This window comes from Salmo salar, chromosome ssa12, assembly GCF_905237065.1.
Source record: "Salmo salar chromosome ssa12, Ssal_v3.1, whole genome shotgun sequence".
In the NCBI taxonomy this organism is placed as follows: Eukaryota; Metazoa; Chordata; class Actinopteri; order Salmoniformes; family Salmonidae; genus Salmo; species Salmo salar.
The window spans coordinates 99,735,438-99,760,860 of NC_059453.1; the positions used below are offsets into that span (position 1 = coordinate 99,735,438).

Genomic DNA, 25,423 nt, shown 5'->3' on the forward strand with positions numbered 1-25,423 from the left:
GTGGTACTTGCTAAGCAAGCAGTGGTTGCATCACCGCCTGGTATGGCAATAGCTCGGCATCTGACTGTAAGGTACTACAGAGGGTAGTGCGTACGGCCCAGTACATCACTGGGGCCAAGCTTCCTGACATCCAGGACCTATATACTAGGCGGTGTCAGAGGAAGGCCCAAAACATGGTCAAAGACTCCAGTCACCCCAGTCGTGGACTGTTCTCTCTGCTACCGCACGGCAAGCGGTACCGGAGCTCCAAGTCTAGGACCAAAAGGCTCCTTAACAGCTTCTACCCAGAAGCCATAAGACCTCTGAACAATTAATGAAATGGACACCTGGACTATTTACATTGGTGTAGTGACCTGGATCTACAGCTGGGGGCACTGTTGAGTACATTTGAGTAGTGACTGTAGCACATGGGGATGTGTGAAACTTACTCCTCAGCCTGAAATGTCCCCACTTGCGCCAGCGAATAGCTCGCTGTTCGTGTGGCACCGACTGGTAAGTTTGGGCCGAATCGGGAGGAAGTTGTACTGCTAAGCAAGCAGTGTGACGTCCCTTACACTAGCAAGCTAACAAGCTTGAGCGGCACCAGAATTAAAAACACATCTTACCTTAGTGTAATGAATAAATCCATTGTGAAACGTGATAACTAGGCTTATTGTATCCTTCAATAGTTTTGAAAAAGTTAATTCGATGTTCTCTAGCTAATAAAAAAACCTCTTCCCCTATCTTCTCACGCTTCTAATGTCAGGTCAGTAGCCTATGGTAACGTCAGTACAGTAACCTATGGAAACGTCGGGTCAGTACAGTAACCTATGGTAACGTCAGGTCAGTAACCTATGGTAACGTCAGTACAGTAACCTATGGTAACGTCAGTACAGTAACCTATGGTAACGTCAGTAGAGTAACCTATGGTAACGTCAGTACAGTACAGTAGCCTATGGTAACATCAGTACAGTAACCTATGGTAACGTCAGGTCAGTACAGTAACCTATGGTAACGTCAGTACAGTAGCCTATGGTAACGTCAGGTCAGTACAGTAACCTATGGTAACGTCAGGTCAGTAACCTATGGTAACGTCAGGTCAGTACAGTAGCCTATGGTAACATCAGTACAGTAACCTATGGTAACGTCACAGTAGCCTATGGTAACGTCAGTACAGTAACCTATGGTAACGTCAGGTCAGTACAGTAACCTATGGTAACGTCAGTACAGTAACCTATGGTAACGTCAGGTCAGTAACCTATGGTAACGTCAGTACAGTAACCTATGGTAACGTCAGGTCAGTAACCTATGGTAACGTCAGTACAGTAGCCTATGGTAACGTCAGTACAGTAACCTATGGTAACACCAGGTCAGTAACCTATGGTAACATCAGTACAGTAACCTATGGTAACGTCAGTACAGTAACCTATGGTAACGTCAGTACAGTAACCTATGGTAACGTCAGGTCAGTACAGTAACCTATGGTAACGTCAGTACAGTAGCCTATGGTAACGTCAGGTCAGTACAGTAACCTATGGTAACGTCAGTAGAGTAACCTATGGTAACGTCAGGTCAGTAACCTATGGTAACGTCAGGTCAGTAACCTATTGTAACATCAGTACAGTAACCTATGGTAACGTCAGTACAGTAACCTATGGTAACGTCAGGTCAGTACAGTAACGTCAGTACAGTAGCCTATGGTAACGTCAGTACAGTAGCCTATGGTAACGTCAGGTCAGTACAGTAACCTATGGTAACGTCAGTACAGTAACCTATGGTAACGTCAGTGCAGTAACCTATGGTAACGTCAGTACAGTAGCCTATGGTAACGCCAGTACAGTAACCTATGGTAACGTCAGTACAGTAACCTATGGTAACGTCAGCACAGTAACCTATGGCAACGTCAGGTCAGTACAGTAGCCTATGGTAACGTCAGTACAGTAACCTATGGTAACGTCAGGTCAGTACAGTAACCTATGGTAACGTCAGGTCAGTACAGTAACCTATGGTAACGTCAGGTCAGTACAGTAGCCTATGGTAACGTCAGTACAGTAACGTCAGTACAGTAACCTATGGTAACGTCAGTACAGTAACCTATGGTAACGTCAGGTCAGTGCAGTAACCTATGGTAACGTCAGTACAGTAACCTATGGTAACGTCAGTACAGTAACCTATGGTAACGTCAGAACAGTAACCTATGGTAACGTCAGGTCAGTAACCTATGGTAACGTCAGGTCAGTAACCTATGGTAACGTCAGTACAGTAACCTATGGTAACGTCAGTACAGTAACCTATGGTAACATCAGTACAGTAACCTATGGTAACGTCAGTACAGTAGCCTATGGTAACGTCAGTACAATAGCCTATGGTAACGTCAGGTCAGTAACCTATGGTAACGTCAGGTCAGTACAGTAACCTGTGGTAACGTCAATACAGTAACCTATGGTAACGTCAGTACAGTAACCTATGGTAACGTCAGTACAGTAACGTCAGCACAGTAACCTATGGTAACGTCAGTACAGTAACCTATGGTAACGTCAGTACAGTAGCCTATGGTAACATCAGGTCAGTAACCTATGGTAACGTCAGGTCAGTACAGTAGCCTATGGTAACGTCAGGTCAGTAACCTATGGTAACGTCAGGTCAGTGCAGTAACCTATGGTAACGTCAGTACAGTAACCTATGGTAACGTCAGAACAGTAACCTATGGTAACGTCAGGTCAGTAACCTATTGTAACATCAGTACAGTAACCTATGGTAACGTCAGTACAGTAACCTATGGTAACGTCAGGTCAGTACAGTAACCTATGGTAACGTCAGGTCAGTACAGTAACCTATGGTAACGTCAGTACAGTAGCCTATGGTAACGTCAGGTCAGTACAGTAACCTATGGTAACGTCAGTACAGTAACCTATGGTAACGTCAGTACAGTAACCTATGGTAACGTCAGTACAGTAGCCTATGGTAACGCCAGTACAGTAACCTATGGTAACGTCAGTACAGTAACCTATGGTAACGTCAGCACAGTAACCTATGGCAACGTCAGGTCAGTACAGTTGCCTATGGTAACGTCAGTACAGTAACCTATGGTAACGTCAGGTCAGTACAGTAACCTATGGTAACGTCAGGTCAGTACAGTAGCCTATGGTAACGTCAGTACAGTAACGTCAGTACAGTAACCTATGGTAACGTCAGTACAGTAACCTATGGTAACGTCAGGTCAGTGCAGTAACCTATGGTAACGTCAGTACAGTAACCTATGGTAACGTCAGTACAGTAACCTATGGTAACGTCAGAACAGTAACCTATGGTAACGTCAGGTCAGTAACCTATGGTAACGTCAGGTCAGTAACCTATGGTAACGTCAGTACAGTAACCTATGGTAACGTCAGTACAGTAACCTATGGTAACATCAGTACAGTAACCTATGGTAACGTCAGTACAGTAGCCTATGGTAACGTCAGTACAATAGCCTATGGTAACGTCAGGTCAGTAACCTATGGTAACGTCAGGTCAGTACAGTAACCTATGGTAACGTCAATACAGTAACCTATGGTAACGTCAGTACAGTAACCTATGGTAACGTCAGTACAGTAACGTCAGCACAGTAACCTATGGTAACGTCAGTACAGTAACCTATGGTAACGTCAGTACAGTAGCCTATGGTAACATCAGGTCAGTAACCTATGGTAACGTCAGGTCAGTACAGTAGCCTATGGTAACGTCAGGTCAGTAACCTATGGTAACGTCAGGTCAGTGCAGTAACCTATGGTAACGTCAGTACAGTAACCTATGGTAACGTCAGTACAGTAACCTATGGTAACGTCAGAACAGTAACCTATGGTAACGTCAGGTCAGTAACCTATGGTAACGTCAGGTCAGTAACCTATGGTAACGTCAGTACAGTAACCTATGGTAACATCAGTACAGTAACCTATGGTAACATCAGTACAGTAACCTATGGTAACGTCAGTACAGTAACCTATGGTAACGTCAATACAGTAACCTATGGTAACGTCAGGTCAGTACAGTAACCTATGGTAACGTCAGCACAGTAACCTATGGTAACGTCAGTACAGTAACCTATGGTAACGTCAGTACAGTAACCTATGGTAACGTCAGTACAGTAGCCTATGGTAACATCAGGTCAGTAACCTATGGTAACGTCAGGTCAGTACAGTAGCCTATGGTAACGTCAGGTCAGTAACCTATGGTAACGTCAGGTCAGTACTGTAACCTATGGCAACGTCAGGTCAGTAACCTATGGTAACGTCAGTACAGTAACCTATGGTAACGTCAGTACAGTACAGTAGCCTATGGTAACGTCAGGTCAGTAACCTATGGTAACATCAGTACAGTAACCTATGGTAACATCAGTACAGTAACCTATGGTAACGTCAGTACAGTAACCTATGGTAACGTCAGTGCAGTAACCTATGGTAACGTCAGGTCAGTGCAGTAACCTATGGTAACGTCAGTGCAGTAACCTATGGTAACGTCAGTACAGTAACCTATGGTAACGTCAGAACAGTAACCTATGGTAACGTCAGAACAGTAACCTATGGTAACGTCAGGTCAGTAACCTATGGTAACGTCAGTACAGTAACCTATGGTAACGTCAGTACAGTAGCCTATGGTAACATCAGGTCAGTAACCTATGGTAACGTCAGATCAATACAGTAGCCTATGGTAACGTCAGGTCAGTAACCTATGGTAACGTCAGGTCAGTACAGTAACCTATGGTAACGTCAGGTCAGTAACCTATGGTAACGTCAGGTCAGTACAGTAGCCTATGGTAACATCAGTACAGTATCCTATGGTAACGTCAGTACAGTAACCTATGGTAACGTCAGCACAGTAACCTATGGTAACGTCAGTACAGTAACCTATGGTAACGTCAGTACAGTAGCCTATGGTAACATCAGTACAGTATCCTATGGTAACGTCAGTACAGTAACCTATGGTAACGTCAGGTCAGTAACCTATGGTAGCGTCAGTACAGTAACCTATGGTAGCGTCAGTACAGTAACCTATGGTAACGTCAGGTCAGTAACCTATGGTAACGTCAGTACAGTAACCTATGGTAACGTCAGGTCAGTAACCTATGGTAACGTCAGTACAGTAGCCTATGGTAACGTCAGGTCAGTGCAGTAACCTATGGTAACATCAGTACAGTAACCTATGGTAACGTCAGGTCAGTAACCTATGGTAACGTCAGTACAGTAGCCTATGGTAACGTCAGGTCAGTAACCTATGGTAACATCAGTACAGTAACCTATGGTAACGTCAGGTCAGTGCAGTAACCTATGGTAACGTCAGCACAGTAACCTATGGTAACGTCAGGTCAGTACAGTAACCTATGGTAACGTCAGGTCAGTAACCTATGGTAACGTCAGGTCAGTACAGTAGCCTATGGTAACATCAGTACAGTATCCTATGGTAATGTCAGTACAGTAACCTATGGTAACGTCAGTACAGTAACCTATGGCAACGTCAGCACAGTAACCTATGGTAACGTCAGGTCAGTAACCTATGGTAACGTCAGGTCAGTACAGTAGCCTATGGTAACATCAGTACAGTATCCTATGGTAATGTCAGTACAGTAACCTATGGTAACGTCAGTACAGTAACCTATGGCAACGTCAGCACAGTAACCTATGGTAACGTCAGCACAGCAGCCTATGGCAGGTAGCCTAAACATGCACAAACACCGGCAAAGATTTTCAGCTTGCAGGCTGGAATAAGTTTCTAAGTGACAGAGTGAGGGCTTTGCATCAGCGCTTTGTTGCATCTGGAATAAAATGTCTGGAACATAAAATGTTGTTCCCCAGTTCCCGTGCTGTTCAAACAACGCTATAGAGCACTTTACCTGGCTCTATTTCTGTTAAAACAACGCTATAGAGCACTTTACCTGGCTCTATTTCTGTTAAAACAACGCTATAGAGCACTTCATTGGATATGGTTCATTGGATATGGTTCATTGGATATGGTTCATTGGATATGGTTCATTGGATATGGTTCATTGGATAAGGTTCATTGGATATGGTTCATTGGATAAGGTTCATTGGACATGCTTAGTGGGTGGGCAGAAAGATGTTCAGTAACACACTGAACAAAAATATACATGCAACAATTTTACTGATTTACAGTTCATATAAGGAAATCAGTCAACTGAAATACATTTTTTAGGCCCTCATCTCAGCCAGGCCCAGTCAATCAGAATTAGTTTTTCCCCACAAAAGGGCTTTTTTTACAGGCAGAAATTCTCCTCAGTTTCATCAGCTGTCTGGTCTCAGACGATCCTGCCTGTGAAGAAGCCGAATGTGGAGGTCCTGGGCTGGCGTGGTCTGCGGTTGTGAGGCCGGTTGGACGTACTGCCAAATCCTCTAAAATAAGGGAGGCGGCTTATGGTAGAGAAATTAACATTCAATTCTCTGGCAACAGCTCTGGTGGACATTCCTGCAGTCAGCATGCATGTTGCACAAAAAGTTGATAGTGTAAAACACTTACAATATAAAATAACAGTACAGGATTTATAAACATATCTTGTCTGATAAATGAACAAGTCTACAGCCCATGACATGGAGCATAGCCAGATAACATACAGTATCTAGTCTGATAAATGAACAAGTCTACAGTCTATATCATGGAGAATAACCAGATAACATACAGTATCTAGTCTGATAAATGAACAAGTCTACAGTCTATATCATAACCAGATAACATACAGTATCTAGTCTGATAAATGAACCAGTCTACAGTCTATATCATAGCCAGATAATACAGTATCTAGTGTGATAAATGAACAAGTCTACAGTCTATATCATGGAGAATAACCAGATAACATACAGTATCTAGTCTGATAAATGAACAAGTCTACAGTCTATATCATGGAGATAACCAGATAACATACAGTATCTAGTCTGATAAATGAACAAGTCTACAGTCTATATCATAACCAGATAACATACAGTATCTAGTGTGATAAATGAACCAGTCTACAGTCTATATCATGGAGCCAGATAACATACAGTATCTAGTGTGATAAATGAACAAGTCTACAGTCTATATCATGGAGAATAACCAGATAACATACAGTATCTAGTCTGATAAATGAACAAGTCTACAGTCTATATCATAGCCAGATAACATACAGTATCTAGTCTGATAAATGAACAAGTCTACAGTCTATATCATAGCCAGATAACAAAGTACGCCAACTCATATTCTGTTGTTCTGAAATACATTTTCTTCATATAGTGTTTCTTTAGACCTAAAATAAACAATGAGTTTATTGTGATGGTGTTTAATCAGGTGATTTATTATACATTAAAATGTAGATGATCCAAAGGTGCAGCAGCTTGAATGGAGGCCTGGAGATATCAGCATGTTTATGTTCATTAACGGGCAATTACCGGGAGACCGGCAGTCTGCTGGTATTACCGGGAGACCGGCAGTCTGTTGGTATTACCGGGAGACCCGGCAGTCTGCTGGTATTACCGGGAGACCCGGCAGTCTGCTGGTATTACCGGGAGACCCGGCAGTCTGCTGGTATTACCGGGAGACCCGGCAGTCTGCTGGTATTACCGGGAGACCCGGCAGTCTGCTGGTATTACCGGGAGACCCGGCAGTCTGCTGCTTGACATTAACCAGCTGACAGAACATCGTGACTGCCACAGCCCTTGCCAGACGTACCGGTTTGTGTCAAGAACTGCAACGCTGCCTGGTTTTTCACGCTCAACCGTTTCCCAGTGTGTATCAAGAATGATCCACCACACAAAGGATATCCAGTCAACTTGACACAACTGTGGGGAAGCATTGGAGTCAACATGGACCAGCATCCCTGTAGGACGCTCAACACCTTGTAGAGTCCATGACTCTGATGAACTGAGGCTGTTCTGAGGGGTAAAAGTGGGTGTAAACTCAACACAGTATTTTTTAAGTGATCAACTTCAATTCATAAAAAGGCAGGTACCAAATCGTGGACTCAATCCAAGGCGCATTATAGCGAGCAACGCTCTTTTAAATGAGCCGCCATTGCAGAGCGCTGAAAGCGTTCTCAGTGAATATGCCTTTAAAAAGGCTGTGTAGTGACCTACGCTGTAATGCGTCTTGGATTTGAAAACGACCAAAACTTTGAAACCGTTGTTAAGTTAAATAAAATAGGGTGGAAGATTTCACAACGTGACGTTGTACCCCATCATTTCACAACATATCGTTGTACCCCATCATTTCACAACATATCGTTGTACCCCATTATTTCACGTGACGTTGTACCCCATCATTTCACAACATATCGTTGTACCCCATTATTTCACATGCTGCTATGTAATTAAAAAGCGCTTTGAAATCTGATGAAAGGTGTTTTATAAACGCTAATGATTATTATCACCATCATATCAATATGTACCACGTCAGCCAGTTACCAACTGGGCCCTAGTACCTGCACCGTCGAGGACCGTCTTCAAATCAATAACACAGAAAGTGATGTTGAATCCCAAGCCAACCCAAAGTAATACGGCCAAACTTCCACCATGCCTATCAAAACCTCAAAAAGCAACCTGAATAATAACAACATTCTGTGAACATATACACTGCTTTCAGGTTTAAAGTAATACAGTTGTGAGATTTGGTTCTGGGTGCCAGGGTGATTATGACCAGGGTTACAGCCAGGGGTGATTATGACCAGGGTTACAGCCAGGGGTGATTATGACCAGGGTTACAACCAGGGGTGATTATGACCAGGGTTACAGCCAGGGGTGATTATGACCAGGGTTACAACCAGGGGTGATTATGACCAGGGTTACAGCCAGGGGTGATTATGACCAGGGTTACAGCCAGGGGTGATTATGACCAGGGTTACAGCCAGGGGTGATTATGACCAGGGTTACAGCCAGGGGTGATTATGACCAGGGTTACAACCAGGGGTGATTATGACCAGGGTTACAGCCAGGGGTGATTATGACCAGGGTTACAGCCAGGGGTGATTATGACCAGGGTTACAGCCAGGGGTGATTATGACCAGGGTTATAGCCAGGGGTGATTATGACCAGGGTTACAGCCAGGGGTGATTATGACCAGGGTTACAGCCAGGGGTGATTATGACCAGGGTTATAGCCAGGGGTGATTATGACCAGGGTTACAGCCAGGGGTGATTATGACCAGGGTTACAACCAGGGGTGATTATGACCAGGGTTACAACCAGGGGTGATTATGACCAGGGTTACAGCCAGGGGTGATTATGACCAGGGTTACAACCAGGGGTGATTATGACCAGGGTTACAGCCAGGGGTGATTATGACCAGGGTTACAGCCAGGGGTGATTATGACCAGGGTTATAGCCAGGGGTGATTATGACCAGGGTTACAGCCAGGGGTGATTATGACCAGGGTTACAACCAGGGGTGATTATGACCAGGGTTACAACCAGGGGTGATTATGACCAGGGTTACAACCAGGGGTGATTATGACCAGGGTTACAGCCAGGGGTGATTATGACCAGGGTTACAGCCAGGGGTGATTATGACCAGGGTTACAGCCAGGGGTGATTATGACCAGGGTTACAACCAGGGGTGATTATGACCAGGGTTACAGCCAGGGGTGATTATGACCAGGGTTACAGCCAGGGGTGATTATGACCAGGGTTACAGCCAGAAGTGATTATGACCAGGGTTACAGCCAGAGGTGATTATGACCAGGGTTACAGCCAGGGGTGATTATGACCAGGGTTACAACCAGGGGTGATTATGACCAGGGTTACAGCCAGGGGTGATTATGACCAGGGTTATAGCCAGGGGTGATTATGACCAGGGTTACAGCCAGGGGTGATTATGACCAGGGTTACAGCCAGAAGTGATTATGACCAGGGTTGATTATGACCAGAGTTACAATCAGGGGTGATTATGACCAGGGTTACATCCAGGGTTAGAGCCAGGGTTGATTATGACCAGGGTTATAGCCAGGGTGATTATGACCAGGGTTACAACCAGGGTGTTTATGACCAGGGTTACAGCCAGGGTTGATTATGACCAGGGTTATAGCCAGGGGTGATTATGACCAGGGTTGATTATGACCAGAGTTACAATCAGGGGTGTTTTATGACCAGGGTTACATCCAGGGTTACAGCCAGGGTGATTATGACCAGGGTTATAGCCAGGGTGATTATGACCAGGGTTACAACCAGAGGTGATTATGACCAGGGTTACAACCAGGGGTGATTATGACCAGGGTTACAACCAGGGGTGATTATGACCAGGGTTACAACCAGGGGTGATTATGACCAGGGTTACAGCCAGGGGTGATTATGACCAGGGTTATAGCCAGGGGTGATTATGACCAGGGTTACAGCCAGAAGTGATTATGACCAGGGTTGATTATGACCAGAGTTACAATCAGGGGTGATTATGACCAGGGTTACATCCAGGGTTAGAGCCAGGGTTGATTATGACCAGGGTTATAGCCAGGGTGATTATGACCAGGGTTATAGCCAGGGTGATTATGACCAGGGTTACAACCAGGGTGTTTATGACCAGGGTTACAGCCAGGGTTGATTATGACCAGGGTTATAGCCAGGGGTGATTATGACCAGGGTTGATTATGACCAGAGTTACAATCAGGGGTGATTATGACCAGGGTTACATCCAGGGTTACAGCCAGGGTGATTATGACCAGGGTTATAGCTAGGGTGATTATGACCAGGGTTACAACCAGGGTGATTATGACCAGGGTTACAACCAGGGTGATTATGACCAGGGTTACAGCCAGGGTGATTATGACCAGGGTTACAGCCAGAAGTGATTATGACCAGGGTTACAGCCAGGGGTGATTATGACCAGGGTTACAACCAGGGGTGATTATGACCAGGGTTACAACCAGGGGTGATTATGACCAGGGTTATAGCCAGGGGTGATTATGGCCAGGGTTACAATCAGGGGTAATTATGACCAGGGTTACAGCCTGGGGTGATTATGACCAGGGTTGATTATGACCAGAGTTACAATCAGGGGTGATTATGACCAGGGTTACAGCAAGGGTGATTATGATCAGGGTTGATTATGATCAGGGTTACATCCAGGGTTACAATCAGGGGTGATTATGACCAGGGTTACAGCCAGGGGTGATTATGAACAGGGTTACAACCAGGGTTACAGCCAGGGTGATCATGACCAGGGTTACAGCCAGGGGTGATTATGACCAGGGTTACAGCCAGGGGTGATTATGACCAGGGTTATAGCCAGGGGTGATTATGACCAGGGTTACAGCCAGGGTGATTATGACCAGGGTTATAGCCAGGGTGATTATGACCAGGGTTATAGCCAGGGGTGATTATGACCAGGGTTACAGCCAGGGTGATTATGACCAGGGTTATAGCCAGGGGTGATTATGACCAGGGTTACAGCCAGGGTGATTATGACCAGGGGTGATTATGACCAGGGTTACAGCCAGGGTGTTTATGACCAGGGTTACAGCCAGGGGTGATTATGACCAGGGTTACAGCCAGGGGGTAAGTACTAGGAGTTGATTTCCACATCAGCAATAAATTAACCCCAAATCATCCTGGTCAGTCGTCGACCTTGCGAGCCAACCGGGCAGAAAGTCCAGTGTTGCTCCACTGTGTTCCCGTTGGCCCTCTCACTCATCTGGTGGCACCTGGTGTTCCTGAAGCCCTGCTTGGAGATATAGTCCAACAGGTGCAATCTCAATAGACACCTCCTGGTGATAGTAACCCGGACCAAAAGGAGAAGGACACCTGGAAGTCACTGGAATCCATCATGTGGTTGATCCACTTGGTGAAGCGGTTAAGACAACCTCTCCAGTAGGGAGCGGATTTTGGTGATGATGGTGAGCTGGGTGATGACGACGGCAACAAGGTTGGAGTACATGGACAGCTTCCTGGTTGACGAGAGCTCCACCACCTCCTCAAAAGGTGTCCAGAGGGGTAGAGGGGTTTAGTGTCGGTGAGAGACTGCATCAACGGCTCAATCTGGTAGAAGTCTGCCGAAGAAGGAAGAATATTACTTTAATGTCAAACGTCAAGACAAAGACACTGAAATGTTTATTTATTTTAATCTTAACACCAACGAGAAACACACTGAGAGGATAATCCCCTGCTGGCTCAGATTGGAACCGGCAACCCTCCAGTTTGCTGGCCCACCGCTCTAACCCCTAGCTTACCTTACTCAGCAGATCCATCTCCGTGATGTCACAGGGCAGGGTGAGCTCTGAGGTGCGTAGGAAGTTGAGGACGTAGCGGAAGAGGGGCCCCGTCTCTGTCGATGAAGTAGTGTCCCTGTCAAATCAAAGAGTGTCATATTCCCATATCACGCAGACATACAGGTATGTAAAGTGTATTCAGAAAGTATTCAGACCCCTTGACTTTTTCCACATTTTGTTACGTTACAGCCTTATTATAAAATGGATTAAATCATTTTTTCCCCCCCTCATCAATCATGCTGTGGGGAGGTTTTTTTCAGCGGCAGGTTCTGGGAGACTAGTCAGGATCGTGGGAAAGATAAACGGAAACAAGTACAGAGAGATCCTTGATGAAAAGCACTCTGGAGCAGGTTAAGACTGGGGTGAAGGTTCACCTTCCAACAGGACAACGACCCTAAGCACACAGCCAAGACAATGCAGGAGTGGCTTCGGGACAAGTCTCTGAATGTCCTTGAGTGGCCCAGCCAGAGGCCGGACTTGAACCCGATCGAACATCTCTGGAGAGACCTGAAAATAGCTGTGCAGCGACGCTCCCCATCCAACCTGACAGAGCTTGAGAGGATCTGCAGAGAAGAATGGGAGAAACTCCCCAAATACAGATGTGGCAAGCTTGTAGCGTCATACCCAATAAGACTCGAGGCTGTAATCGCTGCCAAAAGGTACTTCAACAAAGTACTGAGTAAAGGGTCTGAATACTAATGTAAATATGATATCAGTTATTTATTTTTAATACATTTGCACAATTTTCAAAAAAACGAACAGTTTTTGCTTTGTCATTATGGGGTATTGTGACGTCATTATGGGGTATTGTGACGTCATTATGGGGTATTGTGACGTCATTATGGGGTATTGTGACGTCATTATGGGGTATTGTGTGTAGATTAATGAGGGGAAAAAACTATTTCATCCATTTTAGAATAAGGCTGTAACGTAACAAAATGTGGAACATTTTCCAAATGCACTGTATACCTGCAGAACTGTGGCAAAGTACCTGAGCGTCGTGTGTGGTGGGGAAGTCCCCGTGGAACATGGAACCATAGCATGGAGTCAGGGTAGCGCTGCAGGGTGGACTGGGACGTGGTGTACAGACAGACACCCACGTTGAGGGTCACCGGGTCAGTCATCTATAGGCAGAGACAAACACATTACAGCCTGAATAAATTTTTTTTTTTTTTTTTTACACTATTATTAAATTACACTTTGGATGGTGTATCAATACACCCAGTCAATATGAATATACAGGCGTTCTTCCTAACTCAGTTGCAGGAGAGGAAGGAAACCCGCTCAGGGATTTTACCATGAGGCCAATGGTGACTTTAAAACAGTTACAGAGTTTAATGGTTGTGATAGGAGAAAGCTGAGGATGGATCAACAACATTGTAGTTACGCCACAATACTAACCTAAATAACAGAGTGAAAAGAAGGAAGCTTGTACAGAATAAAAATATTCCAAAACATGCATCCTGTTTGCAACAAGGCACTAAAGTAATACTGCATAAAATGTGGCAAAGCAATGACCTTTTTGTCCTGAATACAAAGTGTTATGTTTGGAGTAAATCCAATACAACATATTACTGAGCCCCACTCTCCATATTTTAAAGCACAGTGGTGACTGCATCATGTTATGGGCATATTTGTGGTCGTTAAGGACTGGGGAGTTTTTCAGGATAAAAAAATATACTGAATGGAGCTGAGCACAGGCAAAATCCTGGTTCAGTCTGCTTTCCACTAGACACTGGGAGATGAATTCATCTTTCAGCAAGGCAATAACTTAAACCACAAGGCCAAATCTACACCGGAGATGCTTACCAAGAAGACAGTGAATGTTTCTGAGTGGCTGAATTACAGTTCGGACTTAAATCTAGTTGAAAATCTTTGGCAAGACCTGAAAATTGTTGTCTAGCAATAGTCAACAACATATTTGATAGAGCTTGAAGAATTTAGAAAACAATAATGGGCAAATGTACAATCTATGTGTGGAAAGCTCTTACAGACTTACCAGAAAAACAGCAGTAATTGCAGCTTTTTCTACAAAGTATTGACTCATGGGTGTGAATGGAAATGAGAAACTTCTGTATTTCATTTTAAATACATTTGCAAACATTTCTAAAAACATGTTTTCACTTTGTCATTATGAGTTATTGTTTGTTGATGGCTGAGAAAAATAATCAATTTTTTATTCAGGCTGTAACAACAAAATGTTGAATGAGTCAAGGGGTGTGAATATTTTATGAAGGCTCTGTAAAGACAGCCATCTACAGGAGACAGAAAGAGAAACACACTGGCAGTGTAAATCCTGGGTCAACTGTCTAGTCTGGCCCAAGGCCTGTTTGTGCTGTCTAGTCTGGCCCAAGGCCTGTTTGTACTGTCTAGTCTGGCCCAAGGCCTGTTTGTGCTGTCTAGTCTGGCCCAAGGCCTGTTTGTGCTGTCTAGTCTGGCCCAAGGCCTGTTTGTGCTGTCTAGTCTGGCCCAAGGCCTGTTTGTGCTGTCTAGTCTGGCCCAAGGCCTGTTTGTGCTGTCTAGTCTGGCCCAAGGCCTGTTTGTGCTGTCTAGTCTGGCCCAAGGCCTGTTTGTGCTGTCTAGTCTGGCCCAAGGCCTGTTTGTGCTGTCTAGTCTGGCCCAAGGCCTGTTTGTGCTGTCTTGCCAACTGGATCATATATATGTTAATGGAAGCCAACTGTTAGACCTACTCATCGTCACATAACAGCACGAACAGATCTGGGATCAGGCTACCACTGACCTGTCCTAACAACTGTTGTAGTCTATTTCATCACATTTCACCTCCTTCATAAGACATGGATTGTCACTTACTCTTATTGACGCTCACCATATATACCCCCAGTCTCCGTTTTCCATCTGCACCACTATATGTGAATAGGAATATTCCTATTCACTAGCATACGGCCCGCAACACCACCATCCTCCCCGGGGTAAACAGAGGCAGGGTGGAACGAATGGCTGCTCCGTCTGTTATTCCACGGTCTTTTCCTGTCACACCTGGGATCTGTTCTAGGCAGCAAAACAGAACAAGCAGTTACAGTGGAGGACCCTGCAGACGTCAGAGAGAGAGAAAAATAATCATAAAAATATATATATATATATATGCAGGGATGAAGAACTGTCAACAAGATAAATAGATTCGTCTGCTTTGGCCCTTATCGAAATTCAATGTAGCGAGTATGACTGGGCGATATGGCCAAAATATCATATAATGGTATTTGTCACATTTTTGATGGTATTTTATGTTTTTGATTAATAAAAGCTCTAAATTTGCTTCATGAGTTGTGCGTGACCCGAGGGTGGCAACAAATATATTCTAAATGATTTCAAAATGGGACTTTCTCCATTCTGATTGTTTTATACTGTTCAATTCAACAATAATTTCCTGCACTCATTTGAGATCATTTCCACACTATGGGGCAATAATACTAGGCCTTATTTTAAACCAAATGTTGCCATAGAGATGTAGATCAGAACACTGGGGTGAACTTCTGGAATCATGGAAATAGAATGTTGATTATAATTCTATAGTTAGAATATAAATTATATAGTGGGCACTTTGAATACAGTGTTTGACATGACAACGAATGAAAGTGTCATGGACGAGTTATTGTGACAGGGTAGGAACCAAAGTGTTGTTCAGTGTTTCCTAGGGGACCCTATAATCTTTGCCTACATTAAATCTTTATTCATATAGCCAACATATTCATGCTTTGCCTATTCCTCTTTGATTTAGAAGATACTGTTGCACAAACACCATGCTGATTTAGGCCTCCGCCACCACTGGTATCAGGCTGTATTAGCTAGCTACGTAGCCAGCTAACTAGCAATTAGCATTAGTGGATAACACGATTTAGCTTAACTTGCTAAGAAAATACAAACTAGCTGTTTGTAGATGTAAGAAACACAAACTAATATTGTAATAATAGAACGCTTGTGGATTTATATTAAGATTAAAGTGGAAACAGCATTGTCGCATTGACCATGCAGACTGAACCAAAGTGTCTCGTTGTCAAGCAACAACAAGCACACTCCTTGAGTGACAAGGGGGCGGGACTAGGACTGTGTGGAAAGAGGAAAAATATAGATTTGGAGTTAGATATCCTTGGATTGTTTTGGCAGGGACATGTACAGGATACTACCCTCCACAGCAAAACCTTCGCTCCAGATCAAAACCTACAACCTGATTTTGGACGGAATTACCTGGAAGCCCCAAGCTATACAGCAAATGCTCTGGCAAACAAAGAGAAAACACCATCCAACCTGGAACTGAGTGAGCAATGTTTAGTCTGAAGCTATATTTCATATTCAAAAGCCATGAATACATTACAATGATATATTTTACTTTATGAGGACTGAATGCTGAGTTGGGACTACCATGGAGGACAAGGAGATACAACTGAAATTAGCATTGACATGTCAAGTGAGAGGTGTGAGAGCCCTTTAGCCCAACAGGCTAAACCCCAACCAAACGGAGAGGCCTTAGAAGTTGCCTCCCGCTGTTCAGAGGTAATTAAAATACAGTACATTCAGTATGTAAAAACATTATAAGGCAAGAAAAGAGTACAAAATGGAGCTCCTTATGGGAAAAAAAATCACAGAGACACTTTTTGCTGACTATTATAAAAAATGGAAACATAAGCAACCTCGTCTTCCACACAAACCATCCCCTGGTACAGTGCTATATTAACCAGACCATCTCCTGGCTGGCACAGTGCTATATTAACCAGACCATCCCCTGGTACAGTGCTATATTAACCAGACCATCCCCTGGCATGGCACAGTGCTATATTAACCAGACCATCCCCTGGCATGGCACAGTGCTATATTAACCAGACCATCCCCTGGCACAGTGCTATATTAACCAGACCATCTCCTGGTACAGTGCTATATTAACCAGACCATCCCCTGGCACAGTGCTATATTAACCAGACCATCCCCTGGCACAGTGCTATATTAACCAGACCATCCCCTGGCACAGTGCTATATTAACCAGACCACCCCCTGGCACAGTGCTATATTAACCAGACCATCCCCTGGCACAGTGCTATATTAACCAGACCATCCCGCTGGCACAGTGCTATATTAACCAGACCATCCCCTGGTACAGTGCTATATTAACCAGACCATCCCCTGGTACAGTGCTATATTAACCAGACCATCCCCTGGCACAGTGCTATATTAACCAGACCATCCCCTGGCATGGCACAGTGCTATATTAACCAGACCATCCCCTGGTACAGTGCTATATTAACCAGACCATCCCCTGGTACAGTGCTATATTAACCAGACCATCCCCTGGCACAGTGCTATATTAACCAGACCATCCCCTGGCACAGTGCTATATTAACCAGACCATCCCCTGGCACAGTGCTATATTAACCAGACCATCCCCTGGCACAGTGCTATATTAACCAGACCATCCCCTGGTACAGTGCTATATTAACCAGACCATCCCCTGGTACAGTGCTATATTAACCAGACCATCCCCTGGCACAGTGCTATATTAACCAGACCATCCCCTGGCACAGTGCTATATTAACCAGACCATCCCCTGGTACAGTGCTATATTAACCAGACCATCCCCTGGCACAGTGCTATATTAACCAGACCATCCCCTGGCACAGTGCTATATTAACCAGACCATCCCCTGGCACAGTGCTATATTAACCAGACCATCCCCTGGCACAGTGCTATATTAACCAGACCATCCCCTGGTACAGTGCTATATTACCCAGACCATCCCCTGGTACAGTGCTATATTAACCAGACCATCCCCTGGCACAGTGCTATATTAACCAGACCATCCCCTGGCACAGTGCTATATTAACCAGACCATCCCCTGGTACAGTGCTATATTAACCAGACCATCCCCTGGCACAGTGCTATATTAACCAGACCATCCCCTGGCACAGTGCTATATTAACCAGACCATCCCCTGGCACAGTGCTATATTAACCAGACCATCCCCTGGCACAGTGCTATATTAACCAGACCATCCCCTGGCACAGTGCTATATTAACCAGACCATCCCCTGGCATGGCACAGTGCTATATTAACCAGACCATCCCCTGGCACAGTGCTATATTAACCAGACCATCCCCTGGCACAGTGCTATATTAACCAGACCATCCCCTGGCATGACACAGTGCTATATTAACCAGACCATCCCCTGGCATGGCACAGTGCTATATTAACCAGACCATCCCCTGGCACAGTGCTATATTAACCAGACCATCCCCTGGCACAGTGCTATATTAACCAGACCATCCCCTGGCACAGTGCTATATTAACCAGACCATCCCCTGGCACAGTGCTATATTAACCAGACCATCCCCTGGTATGGCACAGTGCTATATTAACCAGACCATTCCCTGGCATGACACAGTGCTATATTAACCAGACCATCCCCTGGCATGGCACAGTGCTATATTAACCAGACCATCCCCTGGCACAGTGCTATATTAACCAGACCATCCCCTGGCACAGTGCTATATTAACCAGACCATCCCCTGGCACAGTACTATATTAACCAGACCATCCCCTGGTACAGTGCTATATTAACCAGACCATCCCCTGGCACAGTGCTATATTAACCAGACCATCCCCTGGCACAGTGCTATATTAACCAGACCATCCCCTGGTACAGTGCTATATTAACCAGACCATCCCCTGGCATGGCACAGTGCTATATTAACCAGACCATCCCCTGGCACAGTGCTATATTAACCAGACCATCCCCTGGTACAGTGCTATATTAACCAGACCATCCCCTGGCATGGCACAGTGCTATATTAACCAGACCATCCCCTGGCACAGTGCTATATTAACCAGACCATCCCCTGGCACAGTGCTATATTAACCAGACCATCCCCTGGCATGGCACAGTGCTATATTAACCAGACCATCCCCTGGCACAGTGCTATATTAACCAGACCATCCCCTGGTACAGTGCTATATTAACCAGACCATCCCCTGGCATGGCACAGTGCTATATTAACCAGACCATCCCCTGGCACAGTGCTATATTAACCAGACCATCACCTGGTACAGTGCTATATTAACCAGACCATCCCCTGGCACAGTGCTATATTAACCAGACCATCCCCTGGTACAGTGCTATATTAACCAGACCATCCCCTGGCACAGTGCTATATTAACCAGACCATCCCCTGGCACAGTGCTATATTAACCAGACCATCCCCTGGCACAGTGCTATATTAACCAGACCATCCCCTGGCGCACAGTGCTATATTAACCAGACCATCCCCTGGCACAGTGCTATATTAACCAGACCATCACCTGGTACAGTGCTATATTAACCAGACCATCCCCTGGTACAGTGCTATATTAACCAGACCATCCCATGGCACAGTGCTATATTAACCAGACCATCCCCTGGCACAGTGCTATATTAACCAGACCATCACCTGGTACAGTGCTATATTAACCAGACCATCACCTGGTACAGTGCTATATTAACCAGACCATCCCCTGGTACAGTGCTATATTAACCAGACCATCCCCTGGCATGGCACAGTGCTATATTAACCAGACCATCCCCTGGCATGACACAGTGCTATATTAACCAGACCATCCCCTGGTACAGTGCTATATTAACCAGACCATCCCCTGGCACAGTGCTATATTAACCAGACCATCCCCTGGCACAGTGCTATATTAACCAGACCATCCCCTGGCACAGTGCTATATTAACCAGACCATCCCCTGGCATGGCACAGTGCTATATTAACCAGACCATCCCCTGGTACAGTGCTATATTAACCAGACCATCCCCTGGCACAGTGCTATATTAACCAGACCATCACCTGGTACAGTGCTATATTAACCAGACCATCCCCTGGTACAGTGCTATATTAACCAGACCATCCCCTGGCATGGCACAGTGCTATATTAACCAGACCATCCCCTGGTACAGTGCTATATTAACCAGACCATCCCCTGGTACAGTGCTATATTAACCAGACCATCCCCTGGTACAGTGCTATATTAACCAGACCATCCCCTGGCACAGTGCTATATTAACCAGACCATCCCCTGGCACAGTGCTATATTAACCAGACCATCACCTGGTACAGTGCTATATTAACCAGACCATCCCCTGGCATGACACAGTGCTATATTAACCAGACCATCCCCTGGCACAGTACTATATTAACCAGACCATCCCCTGGCATGGCACAGTGCTATATTAAACAGACCATCCCCTGGTACAGTGCTATATTAACCAGAACATCCCCTGGCACAGTGCTATATTAACCAGACCATCCCCTGGCACAGTGCTATATTAACCAGACCATCCCCTGGCACAGTGCTATATTAACCAGACCATCCCCTGGCACAGTGCTATATTAACCAGACCATCCCCTGGTACAGTGCTATATTAACCAGACCATCCCCTGGATGGCACAGTGCTATATTAACCAGACCATCCCCTGGCACAGTGCTATATTAACCAGACCATCCCCTGGTACAGTGCTATATTAACCAGACCATCCCCTGGCACAGTGCTATATTAACCAGACCATCACCTGGTACAGTGCTATATTAACCAGACCATCCCCTGGCACAGTGCTATATTAACCAGACCATCCCCTGGTATGGCACAGTGCTATATTAACCAGACCATCCCCTGGCATGGCACAGTGCTATATTAACCAGACCATCCCCTGGCACAGTGCTATATTAACCAGACCATCCCCTGGCACAGTGCTATATTAACCAGACCATCCCCTGGCACAGTGCTATATTAACCAGACCATCCCCTGGCACAGTGCTATATTAACCAGACCATCCCCTGGTACAGTGCTATATTAACCAGACCATCCCCTGGTACAGTGCTATATTAACCAGACCATCCCCTGGCATGGCACAGTGCTATATTAACCAGACCATCCCCTGGCATGGCACAGTGCTATATTAACCAGACCATCCCCTGGTATGGCACAGTGCTATATTAACCAGACCATCCCCTGGCACAGTGCTATATTAACCAGACCATCCCCTGGCATGGCACAGTGCTATATTAACCAGACCATCCCCTGGCATGGCACAGTGCTATATTAACCAGTCCATCCCCTGGCACAGTGCTATATTAACCAGACCATCCCCTGGCACAGTGCTATATTAACCAGACCATCCCCTGGCACAGTGCTATATTAACCAGACCATCCCCTGGTACAGTGCTATATTAACCAGACCATCCCCTGGCACAGTGCTATATTAACCAGACCATCCCCTGGCATGGCACAGTGCTATATTAACCAGACCATCCCCTGGCATGGCACAGTGCTATATTAACCAGACCATCCCCTGGCATGGCACAGTGCTATATTAACCAGACCATCCCCTGGTACAGTGCTATATTAACCAGACCATCCCCTGGCACAGTGCTATATTAACCAGACCATCCCCTGGCACAGTGCTATATTAACCAGACCATCCCCTGGCATGGCACAGTGCTATATTAACCAGACCATCCCCTGGCATGGCACAGTGCTATATTAACCAGACCATCCCCTGGTACAGTGCTATATTAACCAGACCATCCCCTGGTACAGTGCTATATTAACCAGACCATCCCCTGGCACAGTGCTATATTAACCAGACCATCCCCTGGCATGGCACAGTGCTATATTAACCAGACCATCCCCTGGTACAGTGCTATATTAACCAGACCATCCCCTGGATGGCACAGTGCTATATTAACCAGACCATCCCCTGGTACAGTGCTATATTAACCAGACCATCCCCTGGCACAGTGCTATATTAACCAGACCATCCCCTGGTACAGTGCTATATTAACCAGACCATCCCCTGGCACAGTGCTATATTAACCAGACCATCCCCTGGCACAGTGCTATATTAACCAGACCATCCCCTGGTACAGTGCTATATTAACCAGACCATCCCCTGGCACAGTGCTATATTAACCAGACCATCCCCTGGTACAGTGCTATATTAACCAGACCATCCCCTGGCACAGTGCTATATTAACCAGACCATCCCCTGGCATGGCACAGTGCTATATTAACCAGACCATCCCCTGGCACAGTGCTATATTAACCAGACCATCCCCTGCTATGGCACAGTGCTATATTAACCAGACCATCCCCTGGCACAGTGCTATATTAACCAGACCATCCCCTGGCATGGCACAGTGCTATATTAACCAGACCATCCCCTGGTACAGTGCTATATTAACCAGACCATCCCCTGGCACAGTGCTATATTAACCAGACCATCACCTGGCACAGTGCTATATTAACCAGACCATCCCCTGGCACAGTGCTATATTAACCAGACCATCCCCTGGCACAGTGCTATATTAACCAGACCATCACCTGGTACAGTGCTATATTAACCAGACCATCCCCTGGCATGGCACAGTGCTATATTAACCAGACCATCCCCTGGCACAGTGCTATATTAACCAGACCATCCCCTGGCACAGTGCTATATTAACCAGACCATCCCCTGGTACAGTGCTATATTAACCAGAACATCCCCTGGTACAGTGCTATATTAACCAGACCATCCCCTGGCACAGTGCTATATTAACCAGACCATCCCCTGGTACAGTGCTATATTAACCAGACCATCCCCTGGTACAGTGCTATATTAACCAGACCATCCCCTGGCACAGTGCTATATTAACCAGACCATCCCCTGGCACAGTGCTATATTAACCAGACCATCCCCTGGTACAGTGCTATATTAACCAGACCATCCCCTGGCATGGCACAGTGCTATATTAACCAGACCATCCCCTGGATGACACAGTGCTATATTAACCAGACCATCCCCTGGCACAGTGCTATATTAACCAGACCATCCCCTGGTACAGTGCTATATTAACCAGACCATCCCCTGGCATGGCACAGTGCTATATTAACCAGACCATCCCCTGGCATGGCACAGTGCTATATTAACCAGACCATCCCCTGGCACAGTGCTATATTAACCAGACCATCCCCTGGCATGGCACAGTGCTATATTAACCAGACCATCCCCTGGTACAGTGCTATATTAACCAGACCATCCCCTGGCATGACACAGTGCTATATTAACCAGACCATCCCCTGGCATGACACAGTGCTATATTAACCAGACCATCCCCTGGCATGACACAGTGCTATATTAACCAGACCATCCCCTGGTACAGTGCTATATTAACCAGACCATCCCCTGGCATGACACAGTGCTATATTAACCAGACCATCCCCTGGCACAGTGCTATATTAACCAGACCATCCCCTGGTACAGTGCTATATTAACCAGACCATCCCCTGGCACAGTGCTATATTAACCAGACCATCCCCTGGTACAGTGCTATATTAACCAGACCATCCCCTGGCATGGCACAGTGCTATATTAACCAGACCATCCCCTGGCATGACACAGTGCTATATTAACCAGACCATCCCCTGGCATGGCACAGTGCTATATTAACACAGACCATCCCCTGGCACAGTGCTATATTAACCAGACCATCCCATGGCACAGTGTTATATTAACCAGACCATCCCCTGGCACAGTGCTATATTAACCAGACCATCCCCTGGCATGGCACAGTGCTATATTAACCAGACCATCCCCTGGCATGACACAGTGCTATATTAACCAGACCATCCCCTGGTACAGTGCTATATTAACCAGACCATCCCCTGGCACAGTGCTATATTAACCAGACCATCCCCTGGCATGACACAGTGCTATATTAACCAGACCATCCCCTGGCATGGCACAGTGCTATATTAACCAGACCATCCCCTGGCATGACACAGTGCTATATTAACCAGACCATCCCCTGGCACAGTGCTATATTAACCAGACCATCCCCTGACACAGTGCTATATTAACCAGACCATCCCCTGGTACAGTGCTATATTAACCAGACCATCCCCTGGCACAGTGCTATATTAACCAGACCATCCCCTGGCACAGTGCTATATTAACCAGACCATCCCCTGGCACAGTGCTATATTAACCAGACCATCCCCTGGTATGGCACAGTGCTATATTAACCAGACCATCCCCTGGCATGGCACAGTGCTATATTAACCAGACCATCCCCTGGCACAGTGCTATATTAACCAGACCATCCCCTGGTACAGTGCTATATTAACCAGACCATCCCCTGGTACAGTGCTATATTAACCAGACCATCCCCTGGCATGACACAGTGCTATATTAACCAGACCATCCCCTGGTACAGTGCTATATTAACCAGACCATCCCCTGGCATGGCACAGTGCTATATTAACCAGACCATCCCCTGACACAGTGCTATATTAACCAGACCATCCCCTGGCATGGTGCTATATTAACCAGACCATCCCCTGGTACAGTGATATATTAACCAGACCATCCCCTGGTACAGTGCTATATTAACCAGACCATCCCCTGGTACAGTGCTATATTAACCAGACCATCCCCTGGTACAGTGCTATATTAACCAGACCATCCCCTGGTACAGTGCTATATTAACCAGACCATCCCCTGGCACAGTGCTATATTAACCAGACCATCCCCTGGCATGACACAGTGCTATATTAACCAGACCATCCCCTGGCATGACACAGTGCTATATTAACCAGACCATCCCCTGGCATGACACAGTGCTATATTAACCAGACCATCCCCTGGTACAGTGCTATATTAACCAGACCATCCCCTGGTACAGTGCTATATTAACCAGACCATCCCCTGGTACAGTGCTATATTAACCAGACCATCCCCTGGCACAGTGCTATATTAACCAGACCATCCCCTGACACAGTGCTATATTAACCAGACCATCCCCTGGTACAGTGCTATATTAACCAGACCATCCCCTGGCACAGTGCTATATTAACCAGACCATCCCCTGGCATGGTACAGTACTATATTAACCAGACCATCCCCTGGTATGGCACAGTGCTATATTAACCAGACCATCCCCTGGCATGACACAGTGCTATATTAACCAGACCATCCCCTGGCACAGTGCTATATTAACCAGACCATCCCCTGACACAGTGCTATATTAACCAGACCATCCCCTGGTACAGTGCTATATTAACCAGACCATCCCCTGGCATGACACAGTGCTATATTAACCAGACCATCCCCTGACACAGTGCTATAATAACCAGACCATCCCCTGGCATGGCACAGTGCTATATTAACCAGACCATCCCCTGGCACAGTGCTATATTAACCAGACCATC

The 25,423-nt window shown here is 45.8% G+C and overlaps 1 pseudogene; it reads right to left on the minus strand.

The window, feature by feature from the left end:
* Positions 1-7,279: 7,279 nt before the first annotated feature.
* The window catches only part of LOC106566254 (BTB/POZ domain-containing protein KCTD6-like), a 65,573-nt pseudogene continuing 47,429 nt past the window's right edge, over positions 7,280-25,423 (minus strand).